The 23621-nt window shown below is 38.9% G+C and overlaps 1 protein-coding gene and 1 pseudogene across 1 annotated transcript in view; one reads left to right on the forward strand and one right to left on the reverse strand.

The window, feature by feature from the left end:
* LOC149177446 (gamma-glutamyl peptidase 5-like) overlaps positions 1 to 23621 on the forward strand; it is a 411652-nt gene that overhangs the window by 220977 nt on the left and 167054 nt on the right. The gene's annotated exons all lie outside the window — the stretch shown is intronic.
* On the reverse strand, positions 14140 to 15403 carry LOC149177447 (SKP1-like protein 21 pseudogene; annotated as a pseudogene).

Consider the following 23621-nt stretch of genomic DNA (forward strand, 5'->3'; position numbering starts at 1 on the left):
ATGCTCCCCCTCAACCTGTGCCATCTGTTAGATCTGATCATGCATATATCAGCAGTAAGCATCAAGACATCATCATCATCATCAAGTTAGGATCAAAACACTTCTAGACATCTTACAAGTATCAAAACATTTTTCACACATCCTCAGCCGACTGTAACTATTAACCAATAGAGCAAATAATGGACTGAATCATATCAGATCCCCTTTTTCTGAGCCTGTTCCCACTGCTTTTCCTGAGACTGACATATACGCGACTTTGCAGTGTCTAACTCGCGTATATACGCGACTTCCCTTTAAGGAACTTGCGTATGGGATTCAGGACACTGAAGGTTTACACTTTCAGCTCCCCCTGAGTCTGATATGTCTGTGCTGTGCTGTGTCTCAGTACATTGTGCTGACTGTACTTCCTTCTTCCTCCATATCTTCAAGTGTGATGAGGTTTTCTCCTTTTGGTGTGATGTCCATCCTTTGTTCCTGCATTCCTTTGCTATATGTCCAAGCTTGTTACATGCATAACATCTAACATGTTTCATGTTCCTCCTGTAGCAATCAGCAGCTTTGTGACCAAACATATTGCAAGAGAAACAATATCCATTAAAGTACCTTGAATGTGATGATCTTTCTACATGATGGTCTTGAACCCTTCTTCTTCCACATCTAGCTGCAACATGTCCAAGATTATGACATACATAACATTCAACATTATTCATAGGAGGAGTAAACGATTTTCTTTGAGGAGTCTCTTTCCTTGATTGTTGATGGGGTTGACCTTTCATCTCGCTTTTGATCATTTTAGTTTTCTCTTTAGAGTTCCTTGCCTCACCTTGTGAGCTAGATTCACCTTCAACAGATTCATGAAAACCAAGACCAGTCTTGATTGCAGGAGACCTTTGACTACTAAGAATATCATCCAAGGCTTTAGTACTATCTTGAAATCTCAAAAGTTTATCCTTTTCTTCTAATTTACCTTTCAAGATATTTACCTCAACTTGAAGTTGTTCCTCCTTTTCTAGACATTGCTTCTTCATGTCTTCTCCATCTTTTCTTCCTTTTTCCATTTGTTGCCTTAGATTGAGTATCTCCTTTTCTTGCTTTTCATACAGATCCTGCTGAATTTGACGAACTCTGAAGGCACATTCCAACTGTGATTTTAAGCTGATGACTTCGTTGTCTTGTTTTTCAATTGCTTGGTGTAGATCTTCATTCTGCTTCTTGGATTCTTCAAGATCTTCCTTTAGTGAGAGGATCGTAGCTTCAAGATTTTCATAGTAGCTGGATCTATCTTTGAGTTTCTTGATGGTTGTGCTTCTTTCGTTGACTTCTTTTCTTAATGATGTCACTTCATGCTGCAATTTTTGACATTGGTCTTCCTTGTCCTTGAGTAGCTTTCTTACCTTGTTTCCTTCTTCTAGTTGGGCCTTTAGTTTGGTAACTTCTTCTTTGAAAGCACATTCCCTTTTGTTCAATAGATCTTGTTGATCTTTAACTTTGTCTGTAAGCCTTCTAAATACTGCCTCTATTTGATACTTTTCTTGCTCACCCATAAAAGCATGTTCAGTAGTTTCACTATCACTTCCATCACTTTCACAAGGAAATATAGCAGGAACATCATTCATACCTGATAATGATTCTGAATCTGATTCTGAATCTGAGGAACTTCTTATACCTAATCCCCAATCGACTCTCCCACTGTCATAGTCCTTCTGAGATGTCTTCTTCTTCTTATGAGCTTTCTTCTTAAGCTTCTTTCCCATTGTTCCACGGATCTCCTTCAAGTGATCAAGCTTCTACCAAAGGACCTGCTCTGATACCAATTGTTGGAAATAATACTGAGAGGGGGGGGGGTGAATCAGTATTATCAGATCAATAAAACTTTTTCAATGCTCAAAAACATATACGCTACTTCAGTTAAGTGAACCCGCGTGTACACGCTGCTGTGTCTAAAGCAACTAGCGTATATCCAGAAATCTTATGATTCAGTTAGCTTATCTTCAGTAAATGCATCAGAACATTATTAACCATATTAACAGTAAACAGGTGCAGTATAACAGAACAGATCATCACACAAAAGCCACACACATGAACACAAAGATATAAGGTGGAAACCCAATGTGGGTGAAAACCACCTGCTGCAAGTCATCTCAATCTTCTTCTTAATAAGAAAATACTTTTACAATATTTGTACTGGTGCAGTCTTATACCAGTACGGGAGCTACAACCCCCTTTGCTTTTGTACTAGCCGATCCATTTACTAGTACACAGGCTGCTACCTGCTACAATGCTCCAAAGATCTCCCTTAGCTTTTGTACTAGCTTAGATACTAGTACGTAGGTGCTTGCCTACAATCTTCTCTCCTCCAGGTACCACGTTTCATCAATTTTCAGACTGGATACACTGAAGCACAACACATAATCTGAAAGGCCACATTTCATCCAATTTTCATACTGGACCCATAACTATCATTGAAGCTCAAAACAATCATCAAACTCTGAATCACTGAAACCCTGTTAACAACACCGTCACCAGAACACAGAGCAGACACAGAACTCTGTAATAACCATCAGACCCATCTGCAACTTCAAGTATCAAGCTTTACAATGTATACGCTACTTCGATGAATCAAACCCGCGTGTATACGCGCTTTCGCCAAAGACAATCCGCGTACAGATCTAAAAATAATTTCTCATAACTTGCAGCTGTACCAGACATCAATCATACTCATAATACTTATAGAACAATACATGCGTCAGTATGTAGATCTAGAATAAGCATCATAAAGATAGTTCATTTCAAACCATTTGATCCCGATCTCTCCTTAGATCTTGCTCTCCATCAACTGATGAGATCTCTCCTTAGCTCAGATCAAGCAATGCATCATCAACCCATAACCTGCATACTGGATCTAATGCTTCATCAGATATTCAAAACATTTCAGATACGCTTGCCTAATGATTTCCTTCTCCTTATATAGCCTTAGGCCTTGTTCAATACCAAGAGCCAAAACCATAGTAACACAATACCATCAACTTCAAAACTAGGGATCGACACGCCCGTCGAGACACAATGGTCCGAAACCATAGGCACAACTTCCAAGGACTAACCGCCATGGACCAAAGGTACTTTTCCACATACACGCGCTTTTGATGAAGCCAACCTGCGTGTACACGCGACTTGGGCTTAACGAACCTGCGTGTATGAACTTTCTCTTCTTCTTATAGTCTGATCATCAATTCCTTGCTGCTGACCTTCTGTACTATGATTTGTCATCAGTGAGGTTTGCCATCAAGGACGACACTTATCTCATAATGCCAACAATCTCCCCCTTTGGACTTGATGGCAAAGCTAACTTGTCACACTTAGAATTATCATCTGATTCCTTTGAGCTGTCCTCCATCAGTCACATCTGATATCTCTTCTGAAGATTCATCCAGTTATACATAAGTGAGATATTCTTCTATGAGAGGGTTGCCATCAAGTACAACACATGCATCATAATGCCAACAACTAGCTCCTAGTCAAAAACTCGATGGATAAACCCTTCAAAAATGTGAACGATTTCTCTGCAAACAACCAAGGGTTAGTCACTTAATATCTGAAGAAAAATGAGGCCCTAAAGGCCTTGTGGCTAGGCCAAAAATGAGCCAAGAGGTCAGCGACTAGCCCAAATAAACATAAATAAAACCTTGAGTCCAAAATATGTATATCTGATCTCCAAAAATTGGAACCCAAGTCAGATTTGCAAGAGAAAAAAATTGAGAAACAATTCAAAAATTATTTACAAAAATTCTAAGTAGAAACCCTTGCAAATAAAATCAATTTTGATGCGAGGAAGGCGTGAAAATTCCAAAACTCGGAAATCTACTGCAACAACTGATAATATTTCTTCTATTTGTTAAATTAATTAAACAAACTATTTGCAGTTTCCTATGGCTAATATTGAAACATATACACTGCAGCCTTCACAAAACAAATACTGTGGGAAATAAATGTTGGAAAATTAGAGAAATTATAGCACACATAAAGATATTGACATAGTTATTTTTGGACAATTGTCCCCCGGAAAAACCCAATGTGGGAAAACCGGTGCAACAGATGAGGGTTTCTTTATTAATTCTTTAGCAGTGATAAAAGTAAAAGAATTCAGACAATAGAAAAGAGGAAAAATACTGAGAGAAATTTAGTATCAAATTTCTCACCCTCCATAGCGACTTCCTGACCTTGAGATGGACCCTCTGCCCATACACTGGTGTCTCTGCGTCACCCTCTGTGCAGTGACTACGCAGTGCTCTAGTGAACTACGTCTCTCCTCATGTTGTCTCTTGCTGAATTTGTCCTGCACTTCTCGGACCACTGCTGATACCCTCTCTCTCCCCCCTGCAACTCACCCTCTGGCTCTATCTCCTCTACTAAACTTTAGCCACTGAGAAAATCGATCTGTCTGGGCAACTGATTAACAGCACTGGTGTGTTCTCCATCTACCCATCAACTTCTTCTTATAATCTTCTGTTGGAGCACCAATGACCATGATTAAAACATAATCGACGGCCCAGATTATTTCCCTGTAGATCCGTGTGAGTTTCTAGAACATTCAAACCATGACTTAATTAATTCCCTTTAATTAATCATATTTCCTAAGTTTAGACTTAGGAAACATTAAAAATGATTAATTATTTTAATTAAGTCGTCTCTAGGTGGAATTCCCAGAGAAAGAGGTTGATTTAGCAGTTCAAGTTAGCCAATTTATCCAATGCGAGTTGTGGAAGAGACCACATTTTAGTTGCCAGTTGTGGGAATTATTTCCCAGGTAGAGTGAGTGGTTCTAGCAGTTGTTTGAGTCAATTTTACTTGCAGGGACGATTTCCTAGAGGATGTACGAATTTCCCAAGACCAGTAGTGCACATTCTAGTCAGGCAATGCGAATAGGCTAAGGAAGTGTGAATTGGTTGGGAGAGGCCAAATCCAATTGTAGAGGGAGAGAGTGAGTCTCAAGTTCATTTAGTCAATGGAGATCAGTATTGCCAGAGGTTTTCCATTCTACGACAACCAATTATAATTTCTCAAATTGCTGAATAATAATAAAACCCTCATTTTCTGCACTAGTTTTCCCTTTGGGGGTTTTCCATGGACTATTGTCCAAAATGACGGTGTCAAAATTATTGTGTGTGCATTATTTTCTTAGTTCTAGTATTTTATTTCCACAGTGTTTTTATTTGTGAAAAATTGTAGGGTGAGTTTATCGTTATTCGCCGTTAATAAACTTACATAACACAGATAAACAACATAAGTTAGGAGATAAATTTCTAGTTGTTGCAGTTCATGGAAATTTCACATTGAGCAACAACAGAGATGCACTCAAAGAGGGAGCAAGACTTGTTTCGGGTGCCTATTAATTTTTGCTCGGGGTAGCAACAGGTAGGTGTTCTAGTCTCTATGGTGTCTAAGAGGCTAAGGAACACAAGATCTCCAAAACCTAGAAAAGGTTTCACGAGAAAAGATATGGAGACACCTCAATTAAATTAATTAGCCAATAATTAAATATTTCCTAAGTTTACCTTAGGAAAATTCATTAATTAAAGTGAATTAATTGAGGAAGTTCGATTTTTCTCTAAAGACTTCAAAAAAAAGGACAGAGTCAAGATGATATTGGCCATTGATTGAGATGTGATCATGACCGTTGAGACTCCAATGGGAGATTATAAGAGCAATTTGAAGGGTTTGCAAGTTGAAGGGTTTGGAGAAGACATAATTATTCACAGAGCATTTCTATTGCCCAATTGCAGTGATTCAATAAGGGAACAGTTGAAGATAGGGAAGCATCAATGGCGGGGTTTCAGAAGTGAGAATTTTTGGAGAAATTCTCAGGAGGTTTTCCAATGATCTAGAGTCAAGATAGGAGGCCGAGGTTTCTAGCATAGGAGGTCGATTTAGCTAGTGCGAGTAGCTAGTTTCCCTAGTGTGAGTTGCAGGAGAAACATTTCGTTTCTTGTTGCCAGAACAAGTGCCAGAAGGAAGAGAAAATTTCTCCAGGAGGAAAAGGGAGGGAGATCGACTTGCAAGGAAGGGTTCCTAAGGCTGTGCGAATTTATCAGAGGTTGCAGTGCATATTTTAGGGCGGAAGTGTGAGTATCCTAAAGAAAGCCAGATCGATTTGCTGGAGGGAAAAGGGTTTTCCCAGATATTTTCCAGTGAGATAAAATTGTCGGAGCTTTGCCAGAAAGGAAAGTAGTTGTAATTCTCTATTTGTTGAAGATAATAATAAAACCCTCATCTGCTGCACTAGTTTTACCTTTGGGGTTTTTCCAAGGACATTTGTCTAAAAATAACAATGTCATATTTTTATGTGTGTGTGCATTATTTTATTAGTTCCTTATTTTATCTTCTGCAATGTATTTTATTTATGAAGATTGCAATAGTGATTTAATAGTCATTTGCGAAATTAATGATTTAGATTTCAAATAATCTCCAGTAGATAAAAGATTAAATTCTAGTTTATTGCAACCGTGGAGATTTCATAGTGCCTACATTTTCACCTACACTTAGGAGGAATTAGTTGAGGTGCCTTGACCACCTCTCACATTGTCTTTTCCAGCCAACACTTAAATCTCTCATTGCTTTGCTTTCCAACTTGCAAATTGTCATCTCTAGCTAGTGTTTGAAACATAATAAAGGCGCAAGCATGTTGTTTAAAGGTTAACCCAATCAAAACATTCAATATAAGAGTGATCTATGTTTATAATATCTAGGAGAGGTGACTACTAGAGGAAAGTTCATTTATGTTGTTTTCTAAGAGAGAGTGCGCAACATAAAACCTTTGAAACAATTATTATTGCTAGCATAACCACTTGGCACATTATTTGAGGAGGTATTTATAACAACCTTTGAATTGGTTTGCTTGAAATTCATCCTTCAATAGTTTGTTGAGAGAACACCCTGACTCAGTGACTACCCTTCCTATTTTGGGAAGGTGGTTGGCTTGCATAAATGATGGAGCACTCTTTGGATGGAACACCCCCATAGTAGGCAATTTAGCATTGAAAACTACTCATGCACTCTTTACTAAGTTGCACCTTCAAATGAACATCTAAATTGGGAAGTGACATTTTTATTGTTAAAATTGGAAACTAGGGCCAAATTCCACCTTGGGACAGCTAATTTGATGGATATGCAGATCTATTCATTTGTTAATGCAGAAAACTTGAGATTGTATGAACCATCAATGATTGAAGATCCTGAAGAGCAAAGTCAGTTGCCTTCTATTGAGGATCTGTTGCCTAAATATCTCAATGAGTTGGCTCACTGGCTGATGAGGTTGTGCTACCCGTGAAGGGTGATCGAATTGCTGAGAGGCTCCAGAATTTTCCCCAAATAAGAATCCCCTTGGGGTGGTTCTCTCCCAGTTCTGCATTTTTATCTCCTCTAGCATCTCTTTCTGCCCCTTTGATAAATCATTCAAAGCCTTCAAAATGCGGTCAAAAGCCATCTCCTCCCTGCTCTTGGGCTCTACCATATCTTCCTTTGATACCACTGCCTTCCCCCTGTCCTCCGTGTCTGTAGTGATTTCTAGCTCTCTTTCTCTGCTCCGGTACCTTTGCCTCCTATATGTAATGTTCTGTTGGTCCCCTTCTCTCATAGGAGAAAATCCCCACAGTTGAGCCAAGACCTAGGCTCTGATACCACTGTAATGTTCCTAAACAGGAAATTAAGTGATAAACAAAGAAAGCAAACAATCCAACAATCAGAAAAATGAAATACACATCAAGCACCCATGAAAACGTTGGAAATAGAGAACTGTTGAGCCATTTTATTAATTTTAAGGGAAAATACAATGATAAAATAGAATGGTGCACCTAGGTTTGTCTCTAAGGATAGTGACAAAACGCAGGTGAGAAAATGTTGATCTAAAGGCTGCCCAACTGCAACACCAAAACTGATTTGCGTTGCCCAGGAATTGCAATGTTTGTTGGAATCGAAGGGATGGAATCACTGCTTCCCGTGCTCAGAAAATTATAAGATTTCAGCTCCTTGCTCCTTAGCCAAAACCCACCAAAACCCAGTAAGGGTTTGGCCTGGTTCAAACTTCTGAAATGCGACCCCCAAGGAGCCCAACCTCAACTGCAACTGCAAAAATTGGCCTATTGGAATGAAGCTGGAATGATTGTGCTAAATTAAAGAGTCATTAACTAAACTGTAAACCTGTAAAGATTACTGAACTGTGAAACTGTAAAAATTACTGAACTGTTTGAAATGGTATTGTTGATTTGATGAAGTACTTACCTGGCCTGCTACGGCTGTTGCGGTGAGGGTGCTTCAGAACTGCTCCAGCGCTCTCATTACCGAATGACCAAAAACCACCCAGCCAAACCGAATATACCTAGATACTCGATCCAGTATGCTTCTCAACCGATGCATACCGTTCCCCCGTGCCCAGAAACTTCCAGAACAAGCAAGGATCAATAGTTCCAATTCATAACCAGTATGTATAAATTTCTCCTTCCTCCTCTCAACAGCACCCGAATCAGTTTTCCTACTCACAGCAAATAGCCTCTCAGGCCAAGAACACGGACCCCCTTCTTCCCTCTCGGCCTCTTCTTATGTACCGATTATTAGCGGTGGTTGCTCTCTCCACCTATGAGCCCACCGCTTCCCTCCTCAACGACACCTCTCAACATGCAGATTCGTATCTTTTCTTAAGGATATTTGATATGTGCCATTTCACTTTTATTAAGATTTTTATATGTTTAAATTAAAGGTCCTAAGTTCATACATAGGGGCTTTATTTGATTTAATTTATCTCTTTATTAAATCATTCACATACTTTATTTAAAAATTGCTCAAAATAGATAATTATATAACCAGATTTTTAAGAATTTAAATAATTCTTTACATTTATTTTCTTTATAACCCATTTACTTTACACTTTTAAACTTAATATCATTGGTAATCGCTCATTAATCATGAGGTATTAAGTAATATGAGCTAATGGCCGAATGCGACTTTTCTATATGAAGGAGTGTCAGGATATTTAATATTTTAAGCAATTTTTAAAATATAACTACTAGTGCAGTGCATGCGATACATGCATATGTAGCTATCATATGCATGCATGCTAATATTCTCGTGCTCTCTATATTAATGATGGGTCATTACATACACCCCTCCTTCAGAAAACTTCGTCCCGAAGTTAGAGTTCAATACTTATAATAGTGATTAGTACATTCTTGATCGGATTGTGTATTGAGGTTAAACTCTTACTTAATGTGAGGCCGCTATAAAATTGGCGTTTTGAATACTTTTAGGTCTATAACTTTAATGATCATGTTTTACTTCATCAGGCCCCCCCCCAGGCTATCACTACATCATCCTATCCTTCCTAATCTCTTCCGCTCCCATCCTATCCGTCCTCTACTGGAGTATGCCATGGTGTCAGTTATACTGACCTTACCATTCATAAACTCCAAGGGTGACAGCGTTGGCTATACCGACCTGATCCCTAATAGGCATCTGGCAGTCATCATCACACGTCTAGGGGAGCGTGACTCGCACAGTCCTCCCATGACTCCAGGGTTCGAAGGATAGACGGTGGGCAACACCTCCACCCCTCCCAGTAGAATCCGGGTTAATACCCTATCATGGAATCTCTTTGAGCCTTAATTGTTCTGAAGTTTCTGTCATCACGTGGTCATTTCGGTAATGAGATTTTATCTGCAATCATAAACACTTGTCCATGCATTTATAACATGTGCATTAATATTTTCAAAACACATAGCTTATGTATATTTCATACATGTTATCTAAAGTATAACATACCTTGCCATAATCTATTCATGTCATTAGCTTTCATACTTCACAATATAATCATTCTTTCGTGTATTGTTTGTGCATAAGACTCATGACTTTAAATTGCTAACTGACACTTGATATTTGATCTTACGAGCACATATCGTTATGTTCCAAACTTTCATTGATCTGAAATGTGTTTGCTCCAGTAACAACTAACTGGGTTATTGTCTTACTTGGTAACAAAATGCATCATATGGATAGTCATTAGCAAAGACAAATCTCAATTCCTTCTTTTAACAATACTGTTACTTGTTGTGTTCTTTTATATATAAATTGATTGAAATACCTAGCTCAAGTATGGTATGCAACACGTTTGGGGAACATATTTTGAACTGAACATTTCCTTTAACAATAATACACCGAACATTGCTCTATGTTTAAATAGTAGTACTCTTTCAATACCTTGGCCCTATGGGTTGAATTTATGCTCATGGAACCTTTGCTCAGGTTGTATTCATCACTTATCTATTTGCTAAATTAGGTCTGAATGTTACGCAAAAGCTTAGCTAATACAGCTACTAATGCTTTAAAATTAGAAAATATGTTAACCAAAGGACCAACTAGCTGAAACAAGAAGAAAATTTCCACGAAAAACAAAACAGATGAGAATAGATAATTTGGAGCAGATTGTAATCAAATTGGGTGCAAATCCAAATGATTCCTCTTCAATACAAGCCTTGATTAGACCAAGAGTTACAGATATTCAAGTGCTCAGGAGAAAACTCAAAATATCAGCTCTAGAACATGTTCAAACACCAGAGACAGTACAGAAAGAGAAACAACAATTGCTATCCCTGATTATCGACCAAAATAACCAGATATGAAAACAGGATCCAAAGTTAAGTAAAAGAGAAGAGTGAGCATATATGTGCAGCAATCACTACTGAAGCAACGACTACAGAGGGGGATCCATCAGAGAAGTTAGCAGAGACTTTGTCACGTCTAAGCATTTAATATCAAGAAATTGAAAATCTCAAAAAGATGCTTTCTATAACGGATAATGAGATAAGGGATTTCAAGGATGAATTAGTAGATAAAAATGCGATCATCAATAAGGAGCAAGAAATAAGGGCTAAAATGCAAAAAGAATTTGATTAGTTCAGAAACCAATTAACAGGTACACAGTCACTTGGGGTAATTTTTGAGTAAGGAAGATATTATATGTGACTCTTTAGAGGTCTCATTTGAATGTTATTTGTCCACTATATATATATTTTCTGAAGTAAAAACTATTAAGAAAACACCTACAGAAGTTTTCATACAAACTTGAAGAAAGGTCTCATAGAATAATTTATACAAACTCAAATATATCTCCTATGTCGAGAAGTCAAAGAGAAATATCTACGCTGATGACAGGTACAGAGGAGTGAGTCCCCTAGTAATTATAAAGGAGGATGACTAAACATTTAAAATGAACATCTAGAAGATTGTAAGAATATAAACATCATTACCCATTGTTTGTTATAGGAGCATAAATAATAATAAAAACGAATCCATCCAAGCAAAGTATACAAATACAAGAGAATAACATCAAAATATTCAAGAAAGTACTTATCTCTAGAGAATATGTCAACTCCTTTTGTTCAACTCTTCAAGGAGTTAATCTCATCCATATTATCATCATCAGGAAGTCCATATCCTCAAGGAAATCACAGCATCAAGGAGTCCATATCATATCATGAAGGAATTCACAGCTTCAAGTAGCATCTGCTTTAAATCTATGTCTTTTTGAATAATTTTAAGTATATCATACAATGTTGCAAATATCATGTAGGTGCTTACATCACCCAGGGACTGTAAGGACTTAGGAAACTCGTATAAATATCAGGGAAATGAAAATGTTGACAAACTTAAATCAAAGTTACATTCACCCTAAATGTTTTCAAAATGATCCAAAATAAAATAGGTAAAGAACATGTCTAATTTTCAAGGACATTTCCGCTTGATAGAGGATGAATCTAATTTTCAACAGATTTTTAGATAAAAGCTAAGCGGCATAACCATATATTTAAAAGCAAAAGGGTTCCAGGTATAAGCAATTCACAGAGGTAACTGCAGAATTCTGGTAGAAATCAAAACTACAATTATCCCTAGGAACCGGAAGGGACAGAGTAATAGTCACCTTATCAATTTAGAGATACACACTAAGGTAGCTGATAGACCCAAACATTAAGGTTAGAAGACCAGAGAAAGGCTAGATTAGACTATAAACAACAACAGATAATGGTTCAAAACCATGAGGGGCATACCATCTTACTAAATAGTTATCCAATGCAATCCAGATCTTATATAATTTATATAAAGATGTCTGTAAGCTTCAAACTAAAATGCTTTCAGAGGAATTTGCTTTTTGAAAAAAAAACAAAAAATAAAATAAAATAAAAGAGCTTGCTATGGTACTCTAAAGTCTAAACCATTTAGGGGATAAGTATCCCTGAAATAAATGTTTCATGGAAGTCAAATAGTCAGAATATTTGCTGCCTTAAATATACCGATGACACTTTCAAACTGATGTGAAGCAAGTCTAGAATTTATAGGAAGAGGACATTATCCTTTCAAACACAACTACGAGTAAGCACATTAAATCTCCGAAGGGTAGAAAAGATCTTTAATAGCATTTCCTTACGCTAAAGTTCTAGCCTTGTAGCAGTATCTACAAAATCTTGGATTTGCTTCATGGTATTTGTTTTCCATATATCTCTGTTATGTGTTTTAACATTATATATCTCACATTCAAATGTATTGTATCTAAAAATATATTTTTTTTTTCTTTTTTTAAGAAAATTGTTGTATCTGAATATGAAACTATATCAGGCTCCATATCTGTATGATGTATCCTGGTAACTTACCTGTAACAGTTTGACTGTAGGAATGCAAACAATAATAATAGTGACAGTAAGATGAGAAATCTTCCTAGACAAACACGAAAGGCACAAGCCATGAAAGAAAACCAGAAATGCAACAAGAGGCAGCATAAAACTTCAACAGACGACCTACCAAATCACAACAAATGACAGCCAATTCAGATGTCATATACAAAGTACAAATCATTTTTGTCACTCAAATGAAGGTTTCACATTCTCTCAAACAAGTGCTCTTGTATGGTACAGTTTCCATATTTAGATATGAAACTAAATGCTTTGGACACAGAGTATATTGAACAGCATTCCTGACAGAAGCCTCACACATAGAAGATTCATTTTAGTTCTGTCATAGACGTTAATTATTCAGACTCCAGAGGACCCATTTTCATAGAATCGGGGACATGTTAATTATTTTGCATGGATTGCTGACAATTTTAAATGCATGCTATGATTCTTATTATCATTCCTTGCTTCATGTATGATGAGAACAGGAACTCCAAATGAGGATAAGATTTGAACAAGTTGATTGGAAGGATCATTTAGATCAGGAGAAAATCTGCTCATTTAGCAAAATAATTACTGTGACTAGACACATAGTACTTCATCTTATCATTTATTAACAATGGTCGGAATATGAACATCCAAACGGCAACTTTAAGCCTCACATGCTGAAGACAACAAAGCCAGAGCCCTAGATGGTACTATTTCAACTAGAAGATTAAGTTTCTGCTTCAAGCAGAGTATCATATACTAAGGTTACAATGCAAGCAAATGTTGAGCCTTGATCCTAATTATTCTATCAAAACCAGGAAAGATTGGTCTTACCCTACTGGAACAGGAACACCATTCAAAGTTCAAAATTTCAGACAACAGCCAAAAGCCAACCAAGTATCACATATTTGTATAAAATGGCACACATAGAAGAATACTGTTTAAATTATGAAATGGAAAATCTATACATGAAGAAGTAAACCAATGCAGTGGAAAAACAAATTATACAGCACATTTATACTGAAAAGACAATATCCACACAAGCAGAACATGTTTTGATAAAAGCACAACATTCTCACCTTCCTAAACAATACCAGTAATGTTAATAACAAATGCAGAAACAAACTAAAATCTGTATATCAAAATAATATTCTAACTGCAATAGCAGCCCTAAATGCTGGAGAACAGCCCAAGAAATTTATAGAGTTATACTCACAAAGCAACTCAAAAAGTAACCATTATGATGTTTGGCAAGAAGTCAAAAGACGTAACTTATGCTACCAAAACCTGACTAGATAAGCAAACCTCGAATGAAAACTAAAGCTTTATACAGCAACATGAAAAAACAAACTTAAGCAAATGATGAAGCATCACTACAAAGTTACAACAGAAAAAATTGCCTTTACAGTATTTCATTTAGCCCCAATACAGAGAAACCATATACTAACAGAAAACAAAATTATATGGTAGCTCATTTAAATCATAACTACTTAAAGACTATTTGATTAGAAATAACGAGTGTCACAATCTTTCTGAAACTTACCCTGAAAGGCTTCAGAATTTCAGAGCAAAAACGAATTTGACTTCCTCAAACCTGCTTTGTAAATCTCTTCAAGGAAGAATCATACACAAGAGAAACTGGACCAATTGTCTTCGGCTCCTGACCAGAAGCAAGAATCTCCTGCATTCTGTCAGGCCAATCTGAATTCAACCTCCTCGCAAAATCCTCAACCTCCCTATCAAGTTTTTCCCTCAGTATTGGGTCCATTTCATCATCATCGAAGTCGCCTGAAAATTTGTCATCAGCAACTTCTTGAACTCTAGAAATCTTGTTAATATTAGGTGTGCAGATATTGCCCTGTATCTCCCCATTCTCATGAGAATCATTTGCTTCGGAAATGGACTCCACATGGTTCCCATTTGAACTTCCTAATGTGTTTTCTTTTGCATGCTCTCTCTTCTTTCTGTTCTTTTTCTTCTTGCATTTCCCTCCTCTGCTTCCTTTCAAATCTCCATCACCTCCATTTACAAAAGTCAGCAAGTCTTCGACTGATCGGTCATCAGCATGCCCTACCTCTGCTTCAACATTCTTCAATTTTGCTCTTTCTTTCAGCTCTTTCCGTTTTCTTGCATATAGTCGATTTAAGAGTCTAATTCGAGGATCATCTGTGGTATTTTTCAAAGGTTCCAGCTTCTCCTCCTCTGTGAGATCATCTGGCAGATGAAATGTTTCTCGAATCTCCTCAGGTGTTTTCCCTTCAATCATCCTAGCAAGAGCCCGACTTGTCAAATCAACTAAAGGTTTCATCTGAAGGCTATCAGCGGCTGAAGTCAGCTCGCATAACCTCTTTGTATCTAGACGAATAAACCTTTCATCAAATATTTTTCGTTCCTTGTTAGAGCGACCTGGAACTTGATGAAAACGACAGTATTCTAAGATCAACTTCAAAATACTTGAGTTAAGTTGTGGCGGAAGAACGATTGCGAAATTTTTTTTTTGAAGAACCTAATCCCTTTTGTAATATTTCACGGCAAATCCAAGGGCATAACATTGCAACTTCTTGTTCCACCTCTTGAATAGACCCATCGACTGTTTGAAGCCAGACAAAGGACTTCACACCCTGTAGAGAACTTCCGGGCAGCATACTTTTAGTAACACTCATGGAAAGGTGACTCTCTTCCTCGCGTTGGCTGAGACTTTCTGACATCGGCTTAAAACCCTAGAAATAGGGCAATCTGATAACGGTTCTTTCACACTGTCCCTTCGAAATGTTAGTCCAAACTGTGATATACGCACCCCGGAAAGACCAAATAATCAATATAACAACTACGTCGTCAAATTTTGACTCTATTTAAAATTACGGACACTGTGTTTCCACATTCAACCGACTGTAATATGAAAATTGTGCGCCTTGGTACAATCCTCGAGTTTAAATGGTTCCACCGGAGCATTGGCAAACCGCATGCTACACAATCTCTTACAGTTGCTTCTCCAATTTGGCCGGTGGCAAATTTCAGATTGTGACTTGAAACCCTAACTGAGGACTTGTGGCCCTGGCTTGATTTAAGGATGTTTCCTGTAATAATTTCAATAATGGCATTGAACTATGAATATCATACTTTTCAATACGATTTCACTACCCCGATCTCTGCTGAGACAATGACACCTTCTGCAGCCCTGTCGGCTTTTCTCGTACAAACGGGCATCGTTTTCTTAAAAATGCATCTGAATAAAAATAATTCATCGATCTTGCTATCTTGATGTTCGCCGAATATCAAACTGAAATGCCCGCTGAATTGTTGACTAAATTCGATAGTTTTGAATTGTGATAGAAGAATTCGAACAGCTCCAATGTTGTGACGAAAATGCCTTGGAAACCTCGGAATGTGTCGGCCAGGGGCCAAACGTCTGGACTCGTCGTTAAAGCTGAGTAACTAACTAATTTACACAGCCTGTGTGTTTCGGGTAAGATTCGAATCCGGGGCCGAAATGGAATCTGCGTATTTGGTATTACGATTATAAGAGGGAAGTCGTTCGAATGGTGTGGGCAAAAGATTGTGCACAACCTCCGCAGATGATAGAGAGAGCTGCCACGGGAATACGGATATGGCTATTTCTAGGTTTTGATGATTCCCACACAATAACAAACAATTAAACCACCATAAAAAAAAACGGGAAAAATCACCCAAATCCGTCTTAATCCAAGAACAGGCAATCGAATACACACCGGCGTGCTTGCGATCCTCCGGTGTTCCCGATTTGGACAGAACCTCCAAATCCATCAAGCTGAGCGACATGAGACCGAGAGTCAAGCCGGACATCATACCCGCGAAAAGAACCAGCAGCAGAATTATGAGAATATAAATCCAGAACTTTGCGTTGCAGCAAACTTCCTCTGCGGCCATTTTCCGGACCCTAGGTTTATAAAACTTCAAAATAATACTAATTTTCTTCAAATAAAGCACAGTAACTGTCAAAGAACCACACTACGCTGCAATTCCTTCTGCCTGCGTTTCATAAATTCCTCAAAGCTCTGCATTTTACAGCATGTTTAGCCTTCGAGAGGCTTCGATTACTAAACCTTTATGCTTATTTAATAAAATTTCCCTGGTCACAAGGGCAGGGGTTTGAAATTGCATCACGGGAGCAATACCAGTACCAAATAGGTTAGAAATTTCACAAAATCAAGCTTCACAACGGCCAATTTTACCCAGCAGATTTTAACCACAAAATTTACACAAGCGTAGGGACTGTGAGGTCGCAGGGTTTGAACGAAGCTCTGATACCATATGTAATGACTGTGCTAAATTAAAGAGTCATTAACTAAACTGTAAACCTGTAAAGATTACTGAACTTTGAAACTGTAAAAATTACTGAACTGTTTGAAATGGTATTGTTGATTTGATGAAGTACTTACCTGGCCTGCTATGGCTGTTACGGTGAGGGTGCTTCAGAACTGCTCCAGCGCTCTCATTACCGAATGACCAAAAACCACCCAGCCAAACCGAATATACCTAGATACTCGATCCAGTATGCTTCTCAACCGATGCATACCTTTCCCCCGTGCCCAGAAACTTCCAGAACAAGCAAGGATCAATAGTTCCAATTCATAACCAGTATGTATAAATTCCTCCTTCCTCCTCTCAACAGCACCCGAATCAGTTTTCCTACTCACAGCAAATAGCCTCTCAGGCCAAGAACACGGACCCCCTTCTTCCCTCTCGGCCTCTTCTTATGTACCCATTATTAGCGGTGGTTGCTCTCTCCACCTATGAGCCCACCGCTTCCCTCCTCAACGACACCTCTCAACATGCAGATTCGTATCTTTTCTTAAGGATATTTGATATGTGCCATTTCACTTTTATTAAGATTTTTATATGTTTAAATTAAAAGTCCTAAGTTCATACATAGGGGCTTTATTTGATTTAATTTATCTCTTTATTAAATCATTCACATACTTTATTTAAAAATTGCTCAAAATAGATAATTATATAACCAGATTTTTAAGAATTTAAATAATTCTTTACATTTATTTTCTTTATAACCCATTTACTTTACACTTTTAAACTTAATATCATTGGTAATCGCTCATTAATCATGAGGTATTAAGTAATATGAGCTAATGGCCGAATGCGACTTTTCTATATGAAGGAGTGTCAGGATATTTAATATTTTAAGCAATTTTTAAAATATAGCTACTAGTGCAGTGCATGCGATACATGCATATGTAGCTATCATATGCATGCATCGTATGCATGCTAATATTCTCGTGCTCTCTATATTAATGATGGGTCATTACACCTCCTATATGTAATGTTCTGTTGGTCCCCTTCTCTCATAGGAGAAAATCCCCACAGTTGAGCCAAGACCTAGGCTCTGATACCACTGTAATGTTCCTAAGCAGGAAATTAAGTGATAAACAAAGAAAGCACACAATCCAACAATCAGAAAAACGAAATACACATCAAGCACCCATGAAAACGTTGGAAATAGAGAACTGTTGAGCCATTTTATTAATTTTAAGGGAAAATACAATGATAAAATAGAATGGTGCACCTAGGTTTGTCTCTAAGGATAGTGACAAAACGCAGGTGAGAAAATGTTGATCTAAAGGCTGCCCAACTGCAACACCAAAACTGATTTGCGTTGCCCAGGAATTGCAATGTTTGTTGGAATCGAAGGGCTGGAATCACTGCTTCCCGTGCTCAGAAAATTATAAGATTTCAGCTCCTTGCTCCTTAGCCAAAACCCACCAAAACCCAGGAAGGGTTTGGCCTGGTTCAAACTTCTGAAATTCGACCCCCAAGGAGCCCAACCTCAACTGCAACTGCAAAACTCGGCCTACTGGAATGAAGCTGGAAAACCTCCTAAAAACTACACCAAATCACTGGGCTGAACTCTCCTATGAATCTCCTTTCTTGTGAACTATGATTCTAGGTTGTAGCTCTTTCCCTCAAGACCCACGTGTTCCCTGGACTGGCCCTCTATGCTATCCTCCAAGACTGGAATTCGAACTGCCTGTTTACTACACTCCCTTGCTTCAAAACTCCACCTGAATGCTGACCCAATGATGTCCTTCGAATTCCTTGATTTCCCCGGCTAATGGCTGGCCCAATGAAGCTCCTCCCTCTACTGCGTGTTCTCTACCTGCTGGCCAGAAATACGCACTTCCTGGTGATGGCTGAATGGATGTGCTGTGAATACCTCCCAGAGCTCCTCAAGATGCTATGGAATTGCCTTCCTAGGGTGGCACTCGTAGTCCCCCGAAGGTAAGGTTGAATCTCCCGCTTGAGAGATTCGTGGTTGAACAACCAGTTGACTCGGCTAAGCAGCTCGAGCAAACAGTCAAGTAAAATTCGATATGCAAGAGTGAATGAATCACCAAGTGAGAGGATCCTCCTCCTTATGACTTCGTGGGCCTTCCTTTGCCTCATGTGGGCCCCTCCAACAACTATACAAATTCCCTCCAAGCAATTCGAATTGCCTAGTATGCATTCCCACGTGGGTGGCCCCCACCTTCCACTAGCAAACTAATCTGGCCATATTTTCTCTTAAGTCCCTAAGTCAAAACTTCTTGGGTCCTTTTCCTTGGCAAAATTGTGTAGAGACAAAGCCTATTACAAATTATTTTGGGAAGGGACATGAAAAACCCGAAAGATGCATTTATACTTGGATTTAGGGTTGAAGGTCTCTATCAGGTTGGAGGAAGTCCTTTGAGAGTTATGACTTGTGATACATCTCTTCAATCTGAATTATGGCACCGAAGATTTGCTCACCTTCATTAGAAAGCCTTATCTGATGTAAGGAAGATGGTAATAGGTATGCTCGAATTCAACATAGATCATGAAGGAATTTGTCAAGGTTGTGCAGTTGGAAAACATACAAGGGGACCATTCCCTTCAAGTGAAAGTCAAACTACTGATATTCTTCAATTGGTCTATTTTGATCTATCAGATATGCTACCTGTAACATCTTTAGGAGAATGCTTGTACTATGCAATTTTTGTGTATGAATTCTCTTGTAAAACATGGATCTATTTCTTGAAGAAGGACGAAGTGTTCAAATGGTTCTGCTCTTTCAAAGCTTTGGTTGAGAATCAAACAGGGAAGAAGATCAAAATATTGAGGACCGATAATGGAACCAAATATGAGTCAAATGAATTCAATGACTATTGTAGAGAAGCTAGCATTAAGAGGGAGACCACTACTGCATATACTCCTGAGCAAAATGGAGTTGCCAAAAGGAAGAATCGAACAATCATAGAAGCTACCTGTGCTATGCTTCATGACCAAGGCCTACCGAAGTTCTTATGGGGAGAAGCTGCCAACACTGTTGTATATGTTCAAAATAGGTGCCCGCATCAAGCATTGGACTTCAAGACACCCAAAGAAGTTTTCACCGGTAAGAAACTTGATGTTTCTCATTTTAGAATTTTTGGTTGTTCCATATATTTTCATGTGCCAAAAGAGAAAAGAAACAAGCTAGATGCATTTGGGAAGAAAGGAAATTTTGTGGGCTACAGTGAAACTTCAAAGGCATATAGAATAGATGTGCCTGGTCAAAGAGAAGTGGAAATAAGACATGATGTCACCTTCGATGAAGATTCTTCCCTTGGGAAAGTCAGAGACCTTCTTATCCCTAGGGAGGACAATGATGATGATGCAGGAAAAAAAGATGAATCTCTGACAGATGATCCGATGCCCAATGGATCCCATTGATCCACCTCCTAGTGAGCCCTCTACCTCAAGGAAAAGACCTTTGTGGTTCAAAGATACTCTTGAAGATGTTGGAAGACATGTTGCACCAAGGCGGACATTTCGTGAAAGCAAGAAGCCGAACAGGTACCAAGAGTACTTAGCTGCTATGAGTACCATTGTTCAATCTAAGCCATGTACGTTTGAGGAAGTCGTGAAGCACCAAGTTTGGAAGGATGCGATGAATGAGCAATATGAATCGATCATGAAGAATGATGTTTGGGATGTGGTTCCTAGACCCAAGACAAGTCAGTGGTCACTTCAAAATGGCTTTACAAAATCAAACATGGAGCTGATGGGAGTGCTAAAATTTTCAAGGCCAGGTTCGTTGCTTGAGGCTTCTCTCAAAAGGAACGAGTGGATTGGGACGAGATATTTGCACCGATTGCCCAATACACCACTTTCTAACCCATCATTGGTCTTGTTGCCTCTCAAGGATGGAACCTACACCAAATGGATGTCAAACCTACTTTCTTGCATGGCTCGCTTAAGGAGGAAGTCTATGTAGAGAAACCTGAGGGGTTCGAAGTTCAAGACCAAAAGACACATGTATGCAGGTTGAAGAAAGCCTTCTATGGGTTGAAGCAAGTCCCTAGGGCTTGGTATGAGAGGATTGATAGCTATCTTATGAAGCTAGGTTTTACAAAGAGTGAAGCTCACTCGAACCTATACTTCAAGGTTAAAAAGGACATGCCTCTAATTCTAGTTCTTTATGTGGATGATCTTTCTCTGACAGGTGTAAACCCTCTCATTTATCAATGCAAGAGGGAGTTGAATTTCGACTTCGAGATGAAGGACCTAGGTTTGATGCACTACTTCTTAGTCTTGGAGGTCTGGCAAAAGGCAGGTGAAATTTTCCTTTCTCAAGGAAAATACATTGTGAAGCTACTCAAGAGAGGTGGGATGGTGGAATGCAAGTCTGTGTCTACTCCGATGGAACTCAATTTCAAGAAGCTATGTGGAAGTGTTGTTGGGTCTGCATTGGCAAATCCTTTCGAGTAACAACAAATTGAGGGTGTCCTGATATTCTTGGTAAACTCCCATCCAGACATATGCTTTGTTTTGAATACATTGAGTCAATTTATGGTCGAGCCTCATCACATACATTGGATTGCTGCCAAGAATCTCTTGATATATCTCTGTGGCACAATCAACTATGGTTTGAAATACACTGCCGGGAATTTGAGGCTACATGGATATACTGATGCTGATTGGGCTGGAAGTGCGGTGGATCATAAGAGCACGTTTGGGTGTTGCTTCTCTTTGGGGTCTGCTTCAATATCTTGGATGAGAAGGAAGCAAAAATCGATTGCTTTAAGCACCGCCGAGGCCAAATACATTGCTGCTAGTATGGACTGTTGTGAAGTTGTTTGGTTGAGGAAGTTGTTTTGTTTGAGCACGTGCTGGATACCAACATGATCTTCTGTAACAACTAAAGTGGGATTCTCCTTTCAGAGAATGCCATGTTCCATGACCGCTCCAAGCACATTGATATCAGGTACCACTTTATCCGGGATATGGTACAACGATGAGAAATAAGGCTCCATCACATGAGGATGGATGAGCAAATCGCAGACATTCTCACGAAGCCCTTAGGGAAGGTCAAATTCTTAGGTTTCTGTGAGAGACTTGGAGTCGTGGAAAGACCCTCCTATGAAGGTCCCGCATGAGTTGGACACTGAGCTCTAGGAGCTTGGGGTACTTCTTGGAGCTATGAGTGACCATACGGTGAGTGGTTCACATTCCCCTAGTGGTACGCTATGTACAGGGTGAGTGGTTCACCTTCCCCTATGATTGGGGACACATGTATGTAGGGTGAGTGGTTCACTTTCCCCTATGATTGACATATGCATAGGATGAGTGGTTCACCTTCTCCTATGGCATATGAGCAGGATGAGTAGCTCACCTTCTCTTGCTGATGCCCCATCATACATCCTACCCATGGAGTCTGGGACTCATGGGAAGTACCTCTCATCCGGCCAATGAGTTGGGAAAAGTGGTTAGGGACAATAGCACTACTGATAGACGTATCGTGTACTGTCGCACTCCCTATGACTAGGATGCATGGTGTTCAGCAACTTGATCTGGGATCATTTGAGGTTCTACCTCTAGACTGACTTTTGTCATTGGAGAGTGGTAAGGTCTTGTGACTCACTCCCGATCAATTCTTCTTCATTATTACTTCATGGTTCAGTAGAGATGACAAAGATGGTACATGACGACAGGATGACATGATGATGACAAATGGATTGGGAGGTGGAATTCTCCCTAGTTGAGAGTGAGTGTTAAAATTGGCAACTAGGGCCAAATTCCACCTTGGGAAAACTCATTTGATGGACATGATGATTGCACTGGATTCCTCTTGTCGAGAGGTCCAAGATTGATATAAGATCATCTCATTTGGAAAAGGTACAAATTGTTCCAATCGGCCTCAGCTTAATGTAGGCTCAAGAAGCCCAATGGATGTGTCTCTTCACCCACAACGAAGTGTATAAATAGAAGAGACCTTACACCTCATTTGGACATCCATCACTCACACATTCTCCTCTCTCTCTTCATCAGATTAGTTTGTACAGCTTGGGCAACCTCTTTCTCTCTCTCACACGTGTCAAGGAGGACAATTTTCTGGGTAGAAAATTATAGTCTGAATTTCAGGCTTCTGGACTAGTGTTGACTAGCGCTGACCAAGGAGATTTTGACCTATTTTGATTGCGGTTTTGAGGGAAAAATTTTGGTTTCTTTATGCCGCATTGACTAGCATAGAAATCGAGGATTTTGGAGTTGTTTGACTTGCATTGACCGTAGAGCCGACCTTTGGTTCACCAAGTTTGACCAAAGTTTTTGTGACTGTTTTGGGTTGACTTTGACCACTACAAGGGGCTGAATTTGACTTCCTTTGACTGAGCATCAAAGGAGGTGTTTTACTGTTGTTTTGGCTAAAGTTGACTTTCTAGTTACGGTTGAAGTTTCACAGTAGTTGACTACAGAATTTGACAGGGCTGATTTGACTTTGTATTGGGCTAGTCTATTTGACTTTTGTACTCTCTCTGCTGAACTATTGAATAATAATAGGAAGATTTGATCAAAGGGTTTTCCCCACATTGGTGTTTTTCCCTAACATCCGCCAAATCTAGTGTCCTCTTCTCTTGGCTTGTCTTCTGCATTTGTTTT

Source organism: Pinus tabuliformis, chromosome 4_1, assembly GCF_031772625.1.
Source record: "Pinus tabuliformis cultivar Carrire ecotype Pingquan chromosome 4_1, CPIR1, whole genome shotgun sequence".
Classification (NCBI taxonomy): Eukaryota; Viridiplantae; Streptophyta; class Pinopsida; order Pinales; family Pinaceae; genus Pinus; species Pinus tabuliformis.